Source organism: Ursus arctos, unplaced genomic scaffold, assembly GCF_023065955.2.
Source record: "Ursus arctos isolate Adak ecotype North America unplaced genomic scaffold, UrsArc2.0 scaffold_15, whole genome shotgun sequence".
NCBI lineage: Eukaryota > Metazoa > Chordata > Mammalia > Carnivora > Ursidae > Ursus > Ursus arctos.
Window position 1 is genome coordinate 34,696,434 of NW_026622819.1, and position 19,441 is coordinate 34,715,874.

Sequence of the window (19,441 nt, forward strand, 5' to 3'; positions counted from 1 at the left end):
TTTTTATATTTTTATCATGGCTACTAAAAAACTTAAACTTACATATATGTCTCATATTATTTTTCTCTTGGAAATCACTGTACTTGAGGGTCTGATGACAGTTACTTCTCTGAGTCCACCCCCTAATTCCTGCCTCATCCCTGGCTGAGCTGTGACCACGCTGGCTTCCTTGTTCTTCCTTCACTACTTATGTCACGTTCACAACTGCCTAAGAACAATATCAAATTTTATGTGCCTTAAAACTAGTGAATGATGGGCTAATCAGCTAGCAAATTTTTGTTAAGTGTCAACACTGTTAGTCTTCTAGCCACGGAAATTTTATAGTAAAAATAATATACAGGTGCTCTCTGTACCCAAGGAGCCTGCATTCTACTTGGGATATGTTCTAATGCCTATAAAATGCAAATTTTAAAATCTTCATTCACTCAATATAATAATTGACTAAATATTTGAAACTTAGCAAACTGAGGAATAATCTCCTGAGATCAAAAGGTAGAGAACTCTACTCTGGAAAATATCACTGCCACAGAAGTGAAGATGAATAATTCAGATAGATTCAGCAAAAGCTTTCTTTCTCTCTTACTCTCTCACTCTCTCAACCATACAAAACCATTACCCAGGTTTTATTTTCCCCGTAACTCTTCTCTTTACCTAAAATTATTCTTTGATATTGCTAATGTATATACTCAGTTACTCTGCAACTAAATGTAGGGTCAATTCTAGTTTATGATAGCACAAGGTAAGTGCTCATTACATATTTATTAAATGGACATATTAATTAAATGTCAATATAATATAAATGTCAAATATATTATAATAATCATTGTTATTCTAAGTTTTCTGAAGGAAATTTAGTATCCTAACTGAAAATAGAATTTGACTTTTTTGAAAGAGCCAATGACTATTGTGAATTTTAACAATTATTTCTTTGCTTAATTTTTTAATTATTCTGAACTTTAAACCAAATGGATAAATAAGAAGTCACTATTACAGAAAATACTTGATAACAGAGAAAAATGAGAGTTTAGAAACAGTTGAATGTTAATACATTGTAATATATAACACATATTACATATATTCATATAATAAATCTTTTATGTAATATAGATTCTTTAAAGTTTCCTACAAATCAAATATAATCATTATATGTATTAATTATATTTAAACAATAAAACTCATCATATAAAGAGACACTTTTGGTGAAGCTTTACATAAGATAAAGCTTTTTTACATATACATATTCATGTTTAGCTTTTACTGATACTCAGTTTTTAATTGTGTATAATTATTTATATAAACAATGCTTTTATAATAGCATTTTGGCATTAATTTTATCATTTACAAACATATTTTTACATTTCAAGTTAATTTCAATAACCACACCTAAAAATATATAATTTCATTCAAAATAATCTCACTTTGAGAAAAAGAATAATCTCATTTTGGGAGCCAAATAATAAAATGGATAGAGAACGTTTAATGAAATTGAACACATAGTAGAAAAAAATAAGCACTTTTTAAGATCCTTACAATTATTTCTTTTTTTTTTTTGCTTACAATTATTTCTAAGAACAGCTTATTATTTCAATCTTTCCTGTCTCCTCAATCAAACTACGCTGAAGATAACATCAATAAAAATAATATTAAGAATGCCTTGGAACATATTTGAGGTAAACAGACACGCAAAAAGATACGTTTACTACAGCTGAAATAGGAAAAACATTATTGTGCTAATTTTCCAAAATTATTTAGAGATTTTTTTCTTAAACCTCAAAGTATCTAGCATCATTTAGGGTTCTTGGATACCTTTTGGAAGTTGCATTACTATAAACAACCTAACGATATGCTTTATTTTTCAGTAACTCAAATTATTATACTTAATCGAAACTTTGAACCATCACTGCTGATTCTTATTCTAAAAGAAAAAGAATTATGATCTATTTTCCTAAGAATATTACTAACCAGCAAACAAAATTTGTACATGTTGCTTTGAGATTTTTAGTAATTATATGTATGTCAAGCAATGAAATAACCAGGGATCAAAGTGAAAGGGCAAATTGCAGGAACTCCTAAATCATTTCATCTTTCACAAAGACACATTAGTGTAGGACCTGGAATTTTATTTTTCACAGCTCATGAAGAAATATATAAATATTCCCATTAAGACATCAGTAGTAAACATTGCTTACAGATTTAAAGCATATTAGCTCCAAGCATATATCTTTCTCTATGTTAATAGTGGAGTTTCCATAAGACAAGTGTTTTAAATATCTTAAACCCTTGCTGATTGAGTAACATATTAGTAATAATAGCTGATAACACAGGACTTAAAATGTGTAAACAGTTCAAAAGTTTGTATCTTTTAGGTAACTGCGACGCCACTCCCTATGGGTAACCAGTCATTAAATTTCTTATGTTTCTAGAATTTTATGTACATACTAGATGTGCGCATGTGCTCTCATGAGTACACACACACACACACCTTTTTAAAATAAACAAAACAAGAATACTTATACATGCTTTATTTACCTTGTTTTTCTCAATTATTGTATTTTAGATTTTCTTTATTAACACAGAAAAATTTCTTCAGTAGAATTTTAAGAGTTTAGTAGTATTTTAATATATGGATGTTCTAACATTCAGTATTCTGCAGATGAATTCCACTTTTTGGGTTAAAATAACTTAGAATCATAAATGGCATTCTAAAAATTAAATATAATCAAAGAAGAAGTTAAGAAATAAAATCACGCATATACTTCCATCTTCAAAAATCAACACATTGTTAGCATTCTAATATATAAACTTACTATATTTTTACAGTGTATGGACAGTTAGCATGAAATAAGATTATGCATGGTTTATTAAAATCAGTTCATTTTCATTTACTTTGTTTTACCCAATAATGTACTCCTTGAGAGAGCATATCTTATTTATTATTTTATCTCCAGGCTTTAGGAAAAAAGAAATGTTCAAGACATAATTTTAAAGTAGTTTTATGCTTATTTTTCTAAGAAGATACTAAAATATTTAAAAACTCCTTTTTTTTTTTTTTAAGATTTTATTTATTTATCTGATAGAGAGAGAGAGACAGCCAGCAAGAGAGGGAACACAGGCAGGGGGAGTGGGAGAGGAAGAAGCAGGCTCCCAGAGGAGGAGCCCGATGTGGGGCTCCATCCCAGGACCCTGGGATCACGCCCTGAGCCGAAGGCAGATGCTTAAGGACTGAGCCACCCAGGTGCCCCTTAAAAACTCTTCTGAAAACCAAAATTTCATGTTTTTTTAGCCTAGATTTACTAGCGTGTCCCTCATTACCCAGACTGTGATTATATCTCCTTTAAATCAGTTGCCAATTTCATTTGTGTTGGAATTGCCCCCTTGACCAGGTTGTAAATTTCAGGAGAGAAACAATGTTTAATTAACCTCTTCTCTTTCCACACTGTTTGACATAATGGTGAACATGTAGTTAGTTCAGACTTATTAGAAGCTTAAAACAACAATGTATTGTTTGCATTGTATTAAAGATAATGTCAATCTCAGGCTACTAAAAAAACCTACAATATTATTTAGTGTTTTCCAGATGCCATTGAAACATGTTTGAATAACCTCTTCAAGATTCAGAAGGGTCTGGCCTCACAAATTAAAATCCAAGAGTATTAAAAGATTTTGCTAAACTACTCTTTTATTCAATATTTATCCTGTAAAATGACAAAATTAGGACATTCTAGCAAATAGATGAATTGTGGTTGATTTTGACATGAAGTCAATGTATAAATGAAGAAGATAGTAAGAAGGGGAAAAACGGGTAAAGAATATATATGAAAAGCAAAGTACAAAGAGAAATCAGAATGGCCAAAAAATATATGAAACAATGTTCAATATCACTAGTAATCAAAAATCAATGCAATTTCAAACAGTAATGGGATCTACAATTGTTTAATGATTAAGATAACATTGGGTCAAATAATTTTGACTCTATCTCTTACTAGTTGTGTACAAGTTATTTAATATTTCTGTCCCTTCATTTTCCCACTTTTAAATTCAGAATAATAATAGTATCCACTTAATAAAATTGTTGTGTAAAATAAATAAAATTATCTAAAAAAAATTAAGCATTATAGTAATCACACAACAAATGTTAGCCAATAATAATAATAAAACATTCCTTCTAGTAGGTTAATAATAATAATAATGAACATTTAATAAATAAATAAACAGAAATTTGGGTGAAGAGAAATTTTTATGTACTGCATATGAAAAAAACTGGCAATATTGAAGTAGAAATTGTCAAAACGTGTATTTATCTTGCAGTATTATCTATACCTATAAAAAATTAGAAACAATGCAAATGTTGATATACACATATGATAGAATACAACACAATAGTTAAAATGAATAAACAAGTAAATTAATGGAAAGAACCGGGTGATGGGTATTAAGGAGGGCACGTGTTGGGATGAGCACTGGGTGTGACACACAACTAATGAATCATTGAACACTACATCAAAAACTAATGCTGGCTAACTGAACATAATAATAATTAAAAAAGAATCAAACATTTATGTCTCTTTCCCTATATGAAACATTGTAGATTAACAAAATATTTGGTGAAATGTTAAGTATTAAGTGAATAAGTGAAGAAGGAGTATGTTAATTGGAATTTCAGTTTTGTGACCTTTAATGAAGTAATGGATTTAGGCAGTGGCTGCTAACATCACAGACAGAAACATTATGTTCCTTCTGACGTAAGCACACACCACCACCTGTGATACTGTCTTGCCAAAAAAAAAAAAAAAAATTAAACGTAAATCTCACTACCAATTTAAAGGAAATAAATGGAAGAGAACATATAGAAATTAGCAATTTCCAGACCCTGGGAAACTGAAGGCAAATGAATTGTTTCTCCAACAAATAAACAGCAAAAGGATAGAGACAGATAAAGAGACAGAGACAGATATTGATTTTCGATCTAGATTCAGACTAAATGATATTTAGGAGACACCTTTATTTGGAGTCCGATTAGAAAAAATGCTTTAAATGAAAAAAAAAAAAAAAAAAGAAGACAATGTGGGAAATTTGAGCACTGGCTAATGAAAATAAAGAAATGGGGAGGGAGGAGCGCCTGGTTGGCTCAGTTGGTGGAACAGATGACTCTTGACTTCAGGGTTGTAAATTCAAACCCCATGCTGGATATAGAGATTAACTTTTGTTACAAATAAAAATTAAGGGGCACCTGGGTGGCTTAGTTGGTTAAGTATGTGACTCTTGCCCCCTGCATTAGGCTCCCTGCTCAGCATGGAATCTGCTTGAGAAACTGCCCCTCCCCCCACTTGCATGCTCTAAATAAATAAATAAAATCTGTTTAAAAATGGGTATTTTTAGGCAAAATAATATTTTATTTTTTAAACCTCATTTTTAACAGCTACATATTCAAATTTTAACTAACTGAATGGTATTCTACCTGAGAATTTTTCATAATCATATGCGGAGGGAAGTTTGCATACAGATAAAACAAACTGCCAAATGTTGAGAATTGTTGGAACTTGGAAGGGTAAATTAAAACTAATTATACCATTTAATTTGAACACATTTAAAATTTCCATAATTTTAATATATATTAATTTATATATAAAAGAAAATATGTACTTTACCACTTTCAAGTGCTAGTTTGATTTTACATTAATATAATATGACTATTATTGAGCACCTATTAGAAATAAGGAATGTTGGCTAATCAGGCTTGCATTAACATGTCATTCATTATCCTTACCTAATAAAGGTGTTCCTATGTCTTAGTAAGTTCAAGCCTAAATAACTCAAACTGCAATCTTACTCCTCTTGTCTTTGCTGAAGTAACAAGAACAATATAGTTTTTGCACTGAAATGAAATAAAATTGGCATTTCTTCACTGTGTTAGATAACTAATAATTGCAATTCACAATAAAAATAATGAAGTTTACTTACAGATTTCATTTATTTATCTACTAAAATATAGTTCAGACTGAGTAAGATTGCCATTTTCTATGTGAAAACCAAAAAAAAATTTGGGGGGAAAAATATTTTATTGTTTTTAAGACAACTTACATGTTTTACTTCTAGGAATCTTTCTATAAACAACTACATTTTCATGTCTGTCAACTAAATGAGTGGTGCCAGTTACCAGCTGACTGACACAAGTCATGTTTGGGAAACAAAATCCATCTCAAGTTTGATCGTCAGTTTAAAACTTCTAGAAAAAAATAATGAAATGTCACTGAAATATTAATAGTAATTAACCACATTTTTACATGTCTGTACCTCTGTTTTCTAGTTTTTTTTTCATTTTAACAAAATAAGGAGAAAAAAATTGAAGCAATACAAATATAAGTTGTGTTTTATCGATAAAAGAAGAAATTACAACTCAAAAATATCTTGTTAAATTACTTTGTTTTATTTTTGTCTCCATCTTTATTCATGAGTTGGAAAGGCTTTAAAGCAATTCCGTGAGAACAAATTGTTTGCTTAAAAGTACAGCTCTCTAGGGGCGCCTGGGTGGCACAGCGGTTAAGCGTCTGCCTTCGGCTCAGGGAGTGACCCTGGCGTTATGGGATCGAGCCCCACATCAGGCTCCTCCGCTATGAGCCTGCTTCTTCCTCTCCCACTCCCCCTGCTTGTGTTCCCTCTCTCGCTGGCTGTCTCTATCCTGTCGAATAAATAAATAAAATCTTAAAAAAAAAAAAAAAGTACAGCTCTCTAAAGCGATCATGTTTTTCTTACTAAACCAATTGTCATCTTTCTTTTCCATTCATTTCATATTAATCCTAATTATTATATCATAGCTCATTCAGAATTCTTATTAATTCAAAGGAAGCGCCTTTGAAAATATTTAGAAGAGAAAATGTTACATATCTAGTAGCTACAAAACTGTAAATGAATAGTAACATTTCTTAATAAAAAGAAATATTCCCACTGTCACCATCAACTTAAAGAGATATGCTGTTAATGATGAGAATAAGGAGATCATTAGTCATGAGACTAGGGAGAAAGGAAAAAAAAATAATCTGAGGTAGTAAATCAATTAACATAGAAGTTCTATCATGAACTTTTTTTTTCATAGAGCATAGACATTAGAATGTTTTACATCATGTAAAAAAAAAACTAAGTAGAAAATCTAGATTTCACATTCACATGGACCACACTCAAGTGAACAATTGTGCAGCTTATGTGATGCTCCATAGTTTCTGCCCTTTTCCTTCCTTTTCCAACTTGCCTACTTATTGGAGAGGAATACAGCCAAGTTCAATTCATCACTGCTACACACAGCTTCCCTGCGATGCTGCCACTGGCACCCACTCCCTCCATCTGGCCTTAGTCTGAGCATGGCTTCCTCTACAACTGTTGCCAGTCTGTTGCCATAGCAGCAGCTAAGAGGGCTAGGACAGTATGGGAAAAGAAGGAAAGCACACTCCATATCCATGCCCCTGCTTGAGATTTTGAAATGGTTCCAGGGTCCCACTAAAAATGTGACAGAAAACAAAAAACAAACAACAACAACAACAACAAAATAGCTTTATAAAAGATATCCATGAGAGAGAAACACCTTTTTCCCACGGGGAAATAAACATGTATTATTGAGAAACATTTCAACCCCGCAAATTGCGAATTAAGGAGCATGTTCACATGGTTGGAAGGGAAGCCGTGGGTTATGTGATGAAGGATTTAGGCGTTCATTAACGGGAGGGTAGAAAAGCCAGCTCTAAGCAAAAGTGTGATAGATCAAGGTTTGGAATTCCTTTTTAAACAAAAAATCATGCACACGCACTGACTTCTCAAATTCTGCATCAATATTTGAATCAATATAAAGGTAAACATTTTATGGCTATTATAATTGCACAAAAGTCATCGCTACCAATATTTGATTCCTGGTTTTATTTTATCTTTATTTTTTTAATTCCTGATTTTAAAATGACGTACAGTACATACACCTTCATGTATTTGCAGAAAAATATATCTTCCCGGAATTTCACTAAAACTCATTTTAATTTTATAGATTCCAAGTATAATCAAAGGCATATATACACTTGTATGCAGGAAAGCGACATAACATAAACCAAGCACTGACAACCAAAGGGAAGATAGAAATCAATGAATTCTAATCTTAGCTTTTAAAAAGCTTGCTGTGAAAGCTTTTGGCAAGTAGGACTATTGCTAACTCCTAAGGTTCATGTGATAATTACTGAGTTGGAAATATGTCTTAAAAGGTCATCTTATCTTTCTCCTACCTCCAAGAAGAAATACAAAAAAATCTCAGACAAAGGCTGCTGTATACTACTTCCGAAAGCCATAGAAAGTCAGATTGTACCACTGTCTTACAATCCAAATTATGCTCCATGTTCATAGTTTTCACCTTTTTATAATTTTATTTATTTATTTATTTATTTATTTATTTTAAAAAATATTTTATTTATTTATTTGACACAGAGACAGCCAGTGAGAGAGACAGCCAGTGAGAGAGAGACAAGCAGAGGGAGTGGGAGAGGAAGAAGCAGGCTCCCAGCAGGGAAGCCTGATGTGGGGTTCGATCCCTTCTGGGATCACACCCTGAGCAGAAGGCAAACGCTTAAGGACTGAGCCACTCAGGCACCCCACCTTTTTATAATTTAAATAACAGAAGAGAGATGACCTGCTTCCCCTCAAATATTCAGCCTTACCCCTGTTTCTAGAATCAAACGTTGTGCATTACCTTTTCCGGGAAAAATTCGGAAAAGAGGAAGATAAGAGGCATGTTGTACTAACAATCACAGCATTAAAAAGCTTCAAAACACAGGGCGGCCTCAATGAAAAGACTGATATGTTCAAGCATTCTCGTTAAGGGCCAGACTTTCTTATACAGAATATCTATGATTTAGTATTTGTCATTAATGTAAATTTACAAGAAAGGGTGGTTATAAGAGATGATAGTTAAATCTGAGACATTCAGAGGATACAAGGGAGCTGCACTGCAGTAATAGTTTGAGAAAGTAATAGATAAATGCACAAAGTCCATCTCCAAGGCCAAGGATTTTGCCTCCAGACTGAAGCCTTTAGAAACCCAAAACAGCTACAGCTGGTAAACAAATGATTTTTATTATCATCTCATCTGCTTTAATTTTATCTGAGTGCTCAGCGTACTTTTTAAAAATACCACTATTAAATTTTCAAATCCTGCACATATTTGCTAAGTGTCTACAATGATCGAATCCCCCAGATAAAAAAGACATTTTCCTTACATTCGAGGTAAGGAAATCACGATCAATATACAACATGCCTCTTCTCTGAGCCTTATAAATTATTACAATTAATGCTAGTATTTCACATGTCTTTGGCATTGTGTCATTTTCTGCTAAACTGATCTTTTACAATTGTAACTATGAGGGTACCTCTACCCAAATAAGAACAGTGAGATTATCATACTATAAATGTAATATCCTAGAGGTGAAAGTAACCCAAGAGATTTGGTTGCCCAGGGAACTGAGACACATTTAAGCTCTTTGGACAGAAGATATCACATGTATATCAACAAATTCAGCTATACATGCTCATGGTCTGGGGAAGAGAGATGGATAAAGAACACCACGAAATCGAAGGAAGGAAGGACTGACGGAAAGAAGGAGGGAGGGAAGGAAGAAAAAAGGAAGGGAGGGAGGGAAGAAAGCAAGGGAAGAGGGAAGGAAGGGAGGAAGGGAGGAAGAGAGGAAGGAGGCAAAGAAGGGGAGAAGGAAGGGGCAGAGAGAGGAGAGAGACAGGGAGAGAGTGAGGGGAGAAAGGAAGAAAGAGAGAAAGCATCTGAACAGTTCAGAAGATTCCAGTCATTGCCACACTTCAGGCCTATATGCTGTAGTGTGAACAAGAACTACACTCACAAATGTTCAGGTTTCCCCTTCTCAGTTTATATGTGCCTCTTACGGTAAGAAATCTCCGTGGGCCAAGTGTGATTCTTGTGTTTAAAGATAGCATTTCTTTAATATGGCCCCCAAATGCACTTGTGCTCAACTAAAATAAAGCAATATATTCAAATTTGAGCATGAAAACTGGCTGTGTTAAAGCTACTGACAGATATTGTCGACGCTGCTGTTTGAGGGATTTTCAGATTTGTTTGTTCACTATAATGAGATACAATTTGGAATCTAAAAGAGATGATCCTTGCGACGCATCCTGTTTGGGGACAGTAACTATTCAGACCTTAACAGGACCTGGTTCAAACACTCTCCAGGCCCACGGCCATACAGGATTTTGATAGTGGAATCATTACGCAAACTTCTGGTTATTAATTGAACTTCCCTGTCACCTTGATAAGAAAAAAGGGAGTTCCCTAGATATTATGGTAGATACTAATATTGCTTTTTTCAAATAGAATGTCATACATTGTAAATTAATAAAATTGAATTATAACAACATCTTACAGCTGCCAGAACTGTGGTAGGCGATCACAATGCTTGAGTGAAAACACACAAGCAGTTTTGAGGACCTGTGATCTACTAGATAAATGATATGACTCAGTATTGAGATTGAACGTTCCCAGCACACGCTTCAGGAGCCCAGGTGAAGGAGTGACTAAGACCGCCTACAAAAGTCAGGAAAGATTTCCCTGAAGAGATAATGCTTCAGCCGAGTCTTAACAAACAATTAAGAGATTTCCATGCAGACTGTAGAAAGTGAAGGGCATCTCAAGTAGAGGCACGTATACAAACATGACATAAGACTTGAATCGTGTGTTTGGGAAATTTCCTATTATTTCACTAGAATACCACCTCAGTAGGGCAGGGATGCTTTGTAACATATTTATTTTTAAATTTCCTCCTAGGTCCTACTACAGAGCCTAGCTCACAGCAGGTAGTTATTTATTTATTTATTTTAAAGATTTTTTTTTTTTTATTCATTTACGAGAGGTGGGGAGGGCCAGAGGGAGAGAATCCCAAGGAGACTCCATGTTGAGCTGGGAGCCCTACTTGCGGCTTGATCTCATGACCTGAGGAGAAGCCAAGAGCCAGACACTTAACTGACTGAGACACCCAGACATCCCTCTACAGTGGGTATTTAGTAAATTTTTATTTAATTAGATGTAAGTGACTGAAACACATAATCTACAGTGGGAAGCTATGGGCAACAGATCAAGATGTATTCAAGATTCAAACCATAAAAAATCTGTTATACCAAATATAATTAGGATTAGGTTTGACTACGAGTGACAGGAAAACCCCAAATAACAAAGGATTAAATGGAACATTTTAGGTCTCTCTCTTTTAAGTCTTAGCATCTCACACTTTATATGAGGACTACAAGAACAGGGACCCAATTCGCTCTACCATGTTGTCATACTTAACATGGCTGCTCTATCTCCCACCATCACAACCACATTCCAGACAGGCATGAAGAAGAGGGCAAGAAGAAGGGCATACCTCCTCCATTTCAAGATCAGAAGAATACTTAAAGATACTAGTTTGATTGCATCTTCAGTAACCTTCACATGGCCAAATCTAACTGCAAAAGGGCCTAGAAATAGATTTATTGCTATTGTCCAGATCTAATTAATGTTTAGGGGTCCTATTAAAGTAACAAAACAGAAAATAAAAACCAGGGGACAACTAATCTCTGAAACCCAGTTGAATGCAGTTTGGATTTACCATATGGGTAATATGTTTTAAGCAGTTACTTAATTTGATGAGAAATTTCGGGTTTATTTTACAAAAGTTAATAACACTCCCAGTAGCAATGAACACTTCCAGCACCGTGATCTTGGTTTCTAATGCCATTTTTCATGCGCTTCTAATGGCCAAAACTGGGACAATTTAAGCAACAAAATCAATAACATAGTATCAGATTATGATCCAAAGTATAAAATAAATCTCCATGAGTCTTTAATAATATAAATGAACAACCGAATCTATAAATGAATGCCAGAGAAGAGAAAAACTTCCTCTGCAGTAGAATTCCAAATAATTTGTGTATACATACTCCCCTAGGAGTGTAGGAGGAGCATAACTTCCCACTCTTTAAGTGTAGGCTTCACATAGTGACTTCCTTTCAAAGAGTACAGAATGATAAAGAGAAAAGAAGAAACTTGATACTGGAAAACCCAAAAAACACTGCCTCTGCCAGGTAATCAAGGTAAATATCATCAGTGATAAGTCATATTCAGGCATGTATCCTTGATATGAATGTATCATCAGAGAACGGCACCTTACCTCTATGGTCTTTTTTACAAAACTTACTTACTTTTGTCTATGAGGAAAATATCAGATAAACCCTATCTGAAAAACTATTTTCCTCAAAACTGTCACTAAAAACAAGGAAAATCTAAGAAAATGTCATAGTCCAAAGGAGCCTAAGAAGACACAAGGGCTTAATGTAATGTGGTGCTTGGATAGGATCCTGGAACAGAAAAAGAATATTAAATAAAGAAACTAAGCAAATCTGAATAATGGTATGGACTTTAGTTCATTAGTTTGATAAATGTACTATAGTATATAAGATGTTAACGAGTAGGGAGACGGGGTGTGGGATATATGGAAACCCTCTGTACTCTCTTTGCAACATTTTTGTAAATATAAAACTATAAGATTAAGTTTTGTTAAAAAGTTATAATATTGAGTTTAACAAGCTATCCAAAAAGATGCCAATTTAATTTATGGCCTGTAAAGTTAAGGATAAGGTCTCCATTCTTACACATCCTTACATTCTGTAAGTGTACGAGCAACTAGCTGGAGAGATTCCCTATCTTTTCATTCTCTATTTACAAAACCTTATTTCAACTTTTGCATTGGCTATAGACAAACGTATTTCAATCATATATAATTTGCTTTATATATTCCAGTGCTTGAAGTTTTTTTTTTTTTGTTTTGGTTTGCTTTTTTTTTTTTTTTTTTTTTAAGTAGGAGTCCAGTGTGGAGCCCAACACAGGGCTTGACCTTACAACCCTGAGATCAAGACCTGAGCTGAGATAAAGAATCAGATGCTTAACCCACTGAGCCAAGATTCAATGACCATGGCTTCTGGAATATGATATGGTTAATGCAGTCTAAAGCTCTAGAAAAATGTTGAATAGCCATTGTGTCAGATGTAACTCATCTTTCCCCAGTTTATGGTTAGAGATCTAATTTCAAGCTAAAATATTAGAAAGCTAGCTCCTCATGGCTAGTTTCCAGACCTAACTGGATATTAATATATTAATGTAATACAATGAGATCATCTTATTAATATTTATCTATTCAATAATTTAGGTAAAATGTAGAGCTCTACCATCTATTTTTTCTCCATAAGACTCAACAATTTTTAATAAGTCATGTCCCATGCCATGTTTGTATTTTTTTATTGAATTGGCTCTCTAAAAACTAATATCCTAGGGAACAAAAGTGCTAGCATTTAATTCCACAGTAGCTATTGTCACATCCATAGAAAGATTCTATAAAACATATTCTAAATCTTACAAAGGAATTCAAATGGCTTAAGATGAACTAGAAAAATATATTGAAAAAAATCGTACATGGTACAAATTGTACTATGTTGCAGTAGAGCAAAACACAGACCTGCTTGATATGAAAGGTGCACATTCATCTTTCAGTTTTAGATATGAAGTAATATTTATAGAAAACATTTCTTCATTTATTAATACTTATTTACTATGTTCTAACACCACAAAAGATGACTATTAACATCCCCATCTTCCAAAAAGAAATCTATTATTTAGTGAAACATAAAGATGCAAAAATACAACATTATAATATAATATAATATAACGGGAATCACATTTGAGAAATGTCCACAGAGCATTAAGAAAACATCGGGCAAAGTGACAATATGTGAAACTAATGCCTTAGATCTTGGTGTTACCAGATAACATGCACCTATCCAGAAAGTAAATGGAGATTAAATTTTGAAAAGGAGTGGAAAACCAAATATATCACCTACTTCTACTAGGAGAAGTAGTACTCTTAGAAAAAGTCCTACTTGTGATAAAACAAGAAATACACTTATGACGTAAATAGTCCAGAAGCCTGGGATGAGAGCTCATGGGAGGGTATATCGGATTTTTAAAAGCAAAGGAGGGGAGTGGGAAGGTAAGAGAGAAACATGTAACAACTACATTTCCTACGTGATTAAACTATAGAATCAAAATAATCCCCACTTGCATTAAAGATACTTCTTTTAAATATATGAAACCATCCAGGTTAGGATAAGCAGATATATAGACTGAACATCTGTAGACCTCCATAGAATTAGGGCCTCTTCAAGGTGAATAAGGAAAAATTGGAAACTTGCAAGTTTCTCCATAATATAACTGTGTTCAAAAGGACACAAATTCTCTGAGGCTGAAGAGGTACTAATGGACAAGAAGAAAACATCTAGCATACTGATTAACTTCCTTGGGTTTTTTGTTTTGTTTTTTTGGTTGTTGTTTTGTTTATTTTGCTTTTGTTTTTGTTTTTTTGCTAATAAGCTTTCGCCTGCTCATTGTTCCCTGAAAAGGACAAGTTAGAAGTTCTATTGCACAGAATGGTCAACAGTAGGAATATCTTAAGACTAATGAACAAAATATTAGAATGAAGAATGAAATTTCTCAAAATTTATCTTTCTCAGCTTCTGAGTTAAAAAAAAAAAAAGCCAAGGGGCGCCTGGGTAGCGCAGTCGTTAAGCGTCTGCCTTCGGCTCAGGGCGTGATCCCGGGTTCCGGATGGAGTCCCACATTGGGCTCCTTCGCTGGGAGCCTGCTTCTTCCTCTCCCACTCCCCTGCTGTGATCCCTCTCTCACTGGCTGTCTCTCTGTCACATAAATAAATAAAATCTTAAAAAAAAAAAGCCAAAACTACTTATATATCTATATATCCTGTGACAACAGTTTTAAAATCTTACGCTATAATCCAATATCCTTAGGAATCAGTATCCGAAGTTTTAAAAATCTACCTCAAATACCCTGCCTTGTCTTTCCTTCTATTTCCTTACTATTTCCTTATCGTCTCTTATTTGAATCATGAAGTACCCTCCTAACCATTCTCTTCACTTCCAGTATTTCTGCTTCAATCCAGCACTCTTCTTGTAACCAGAAGGGTCTTAATAAAACACTAACTTGATCATGTAGTTCAAAACCTTCAAGGATTTTCTTCAATTAAGATTAAATGACTAAATTTCTCAATGAGTTCAAGACCTAGTATAAGTTGGTCCAAATTTATTTTTCAAGGATATTTCTCCCTTGCTATTTAATTATTTTTATTAGGATACTACCTGTCTCCAAATCCCTTCCTTCTTGTTAATCTGACCACTTGAAATCACCTTTGCCTCATCCCACCACAGCTGCTGAATTTCTCTCCATCTTTCAAAATCAAACAAGGAGGAAACATTTTTAATAAAGCTGTTAACAGAATACACATTTGCTGAATGTTTACAGAACTGACTTAGAAACTATTCACTCTATTCATGTAAGAAGCTCCTGACCAAAAAATCCAGCCTCTACTTAAATATTTCAAAAATAATTCATTGCTTCATAAGGCAATTCGTTGTTAAAGATTTTTTTAAAAGATTTTCATTGAATTGCAATTTGTCATCTTGAAACTTCCATTCAGTTATCCTGAAAATTCTGCCTAAATTGGAGTACATTTAAATGTTCTCTAATTAAATTTCATTGGTTATAAGGTTCTTTATTTACTTTCTGTTTATTCAATGATAGTTTAGAGATAGGAATCATACAACTAGATGTATGCCTACAAAACCTTATTATAATATATAGACCATATGTGCTCAGCTTTCATTTTAACATATGGAGGACAGAAGGAAAATCATAGTTGATGTCAAAACACATGACAACTGTTGCTACTCCACATTCTGTGAAGTCCATTGTGCTGTATTAGTTTTTTTTTCTTATAAATAATTTTAGTTGCCCCCAAACATTTTAACTATTAGTAACAGGGGTTACTTAGTTGTATGGTGTCAAATTAAGGAATGTCAAGAATTTAGCATCTTGTCCAAAAATCATCAGCAGATTCACTTGAAACTGTTGTCACCAGTCAATTATTCATTCAACAAAAACTCATTTAATATCTGTTGATGTCTTAGAGAAACGTGAACAAAATCATGTTGCAATAAGTACCATTCAATTCGATTCAAGAAAAATGTATTAAGCTTCTACTCTATACAAATCACTTGCTTAACTAAAATGATAAGCTCTTGTCTTCATGGCTGTTATTGAATAGCAATACTGCCAAGTATGGAAGTTATTATGAAAACTAGGGGTGGTGAATATACAAATATATCTAGTACTCATTCAATAATCCTGTAAGCAAGTAAGACCACAATTCTATTGAGTTCCACATGGAGTAGATAATTCACCTGTCCAGTCAGCTACTTCATACTCAATCCATAACCACATTATAAGACATCTTTTTATACGCAACTAATCAATCAATGAACACTACACCAAAAGTCATGATTTACTAAATGTTGGTTAATTGAATTTAAATTGAAAAACAAAACAAAAAACCCACATTTTTTAGATTCTAGAATATCTGCTACTGGTTTCAAATAGTAAATATGTAAACTTCCAAATGTAACTCAAATAGAATAATATATCCCAAAGGATAAAATAAAATATGAACTCATCAGGGGCGCCTGGGTGGCACAGCGGTTGAGCGTCTGCCTTCGGCTCAGGGCGTGATCCCGGCGTTGTGGGATCGAGCCCCACATCAGGCTTCTCTGCTGTGAGCCTGCTTCTTCCTCTCCCACTCCCCCTGCTTGTGTTCCCTCTCTAGCTGGCTGTCTCTATCTCTGTCAAATAAATAAATAAAATCTTTAAAAAAAAATATGAACCCATCAAAACATTTTATTAAATTTACCACTAAACACTGTTCTTTCATTTAAGAAAAACACAAAAACATTATGAACAAAGAAAGTGACTTTCTCTAATACATAAATGCAAGTCAACTTTTAATTCATGAATCAGTTATTTTTTTTAATATCCCAGCCTTTTTATTATTTATATTAATATCCATCACATACGCCTCATCCAAAGAAACTGCTTACTTTATCATTACACAAACACAGAGATCACTGCCAGGTCTGACTTTCTGGAAGGTGTCTCCTCACTGGAGTGGACTTCCTCTAAATTGCACCCATTCTTTTAGGCACAGCTCACTTCTCCCCTCAACATATCCCTTCCTGGCTGTTTCAACATTAAGCAATGTTTCTCTTCTTAAACTAGGAGAGTGCATGAGGTCTACAAAAAAACACTTCGCATTTTATTAAATACAGTGTACCACACATATTCCCGGAAAAAATGGCTCATGGAATGTAACACACATACCACAAAACTTGTTTTTATGTATTTTTAAATTTAAAGATTTTATTTATTTGTTTATTTGACAGAGAAAGAAAGAGAGAGAGAGAGAGTAAGCACAAGCAGGGGGAGGAGAAGAGGGAGAGAAAGAAGCAGGCTCTCCACTGAGCAGGGAGCCCAACGTGGGGCTTGATTGCAGGACCCCGAGATCGTGACCTGAGCCAAAGGGAGACACTTTTTTTTGTAATCTTTAGATTTTATTTGAGAAAGAGAGAGAGCACGAGCCAGAGAGAGGGGCAGAGGGAAAGGGAGAAGCAGACTCCTCCTTGAGCATGGAGGCCTATGTGGGACTCTATCCCAGGACCTCGGGATCACTACCCGAGCCAAAGACAGACATTTACCTGACTGAGCCACCCAGGCATCCCAAAATTCGTTTTCTTTCTTTTTTTTTTTTTTTTAATTTATTTATTCGACAGAGATTGAGACAGCCAGCGAGAGAGGGAACACAAGCAGGGGGAGTGGGAGAGGAAGAAGCAGGCTCACAGCAGAGAAACCTGATGTGGGGCTCGATCCCACAACGCCAGGATCACGCCCTGAGCCGAAGGCAGACGCCTAACCGCTGTGCCACCCAGGCGCCCCCCAAAATACGTTTTCTTAAACAAAAAAGTGAGACGTGATATTGTTGTCTTGTGTTTCTCTTTCTCATCTAGTCCCTTCAGCAGTTTCCTTGAGACAGAGAGCATCTTAAGATGGCAGAATTCCCAGAAGTAAACCTCCTCCAACTAGAGTAAGTCATACTTTGAATTTGGTAGAGATTTTTTTTGGTCATTTTATAGGAAATTTATATTTGGTTTTATAAACTGCTTTAAAGTTTGTCAATTCCAGGATGATTTGTAAATAGGTCCATGAAATCATAAAGTAATATGATTAATAAGCTCAAGCTAATAATGCCCTTGGGAGATGTTTATTGCCTTGAGGATCATCAAAGCACCCCCCCATGATTTTTCATCTTATCACATTAACATTCTATATTATTAGAGCCAGAGTCCATTATGTGTTTAAAAATGATGATATGCAAATGATTAAATTGGCTAAGTGGGAGTGGGAGATACAGGCTTCTAGTTATGGGAAGAGTAAATCACAGGGATAAAGGGGTGATATAATTGTGGTGAGCATAGCATAGCATATAGACTTGTCTAATCACTATGTTATAGCCCTGAAACTAATCTGTCAACTATTATGTGTCAACTATACTTCAATTATAAATGAATAAATAAATAAATAATAACAATCTATTCCATATTGTGTGGCATATTATAAATTCATTAACTTATTATCTTCTCTAAGATGTAAACAAACTTCTTGTGAAGTTTGTTCAAGATAATATTTGAGAGTAGAAGTGACAGGCTTTAGACACAGTCCTTGCATATTTAATAATTTTTTTTTGAGAGAGAGCGAGAGAGACTGCACTCATGAGTGGGGGGTGGAGAGGTGGGGGGGCAGATGGAGAGGGAGAGAGGAAAGAGAGCATATTAAGCAGGCTCCACGTCCAGAGTGAAGCTCAATGGGGGGCTCAATGTCTCGACCCCGGGATCATGACCTGAGCTGAAATCAAGAGTCATTGCTTAACCCACTGAGCCACCCAAACATTCTTTTATTTAACTACTTTCTAAAGAGAACTTCAGGGCCTTGGGGGGAAACTGTTAGGAAAAAAAAAGTAAGACTGTTTGGAGTTTTTATTGACATAGTCGGAGGCATTTGATTTCACAAACAAGAATAAGCCAAGGTCATAATTGTGTGACCTCAATATAGACTCCTAAATATTGATGGTTAATAAGAACCTATACCATAAGTCAACCATGAGAGTCAGAATTAGCAAGAATAGCTTCTAACTAGATATAATTTCTATTGGGGTAAAAATGGGGCTACATTCTGATTACTGCCTTCTTTTTAGTTCTAAACTGATAGGCTGATACTACTTTTGGATGAGACGACTGTGTGCATTCTTCTAAAATCCACCCAACCCCACCATATACACACAAACATACATGCACACACGCATGCATATTCACATATATTTGTATTGTGGAAAATGAAGAGATATTTTTCCTACACATAGATTATAATATAGTCTCAAAAGTTATTTTATCTTCTATGGCAGAG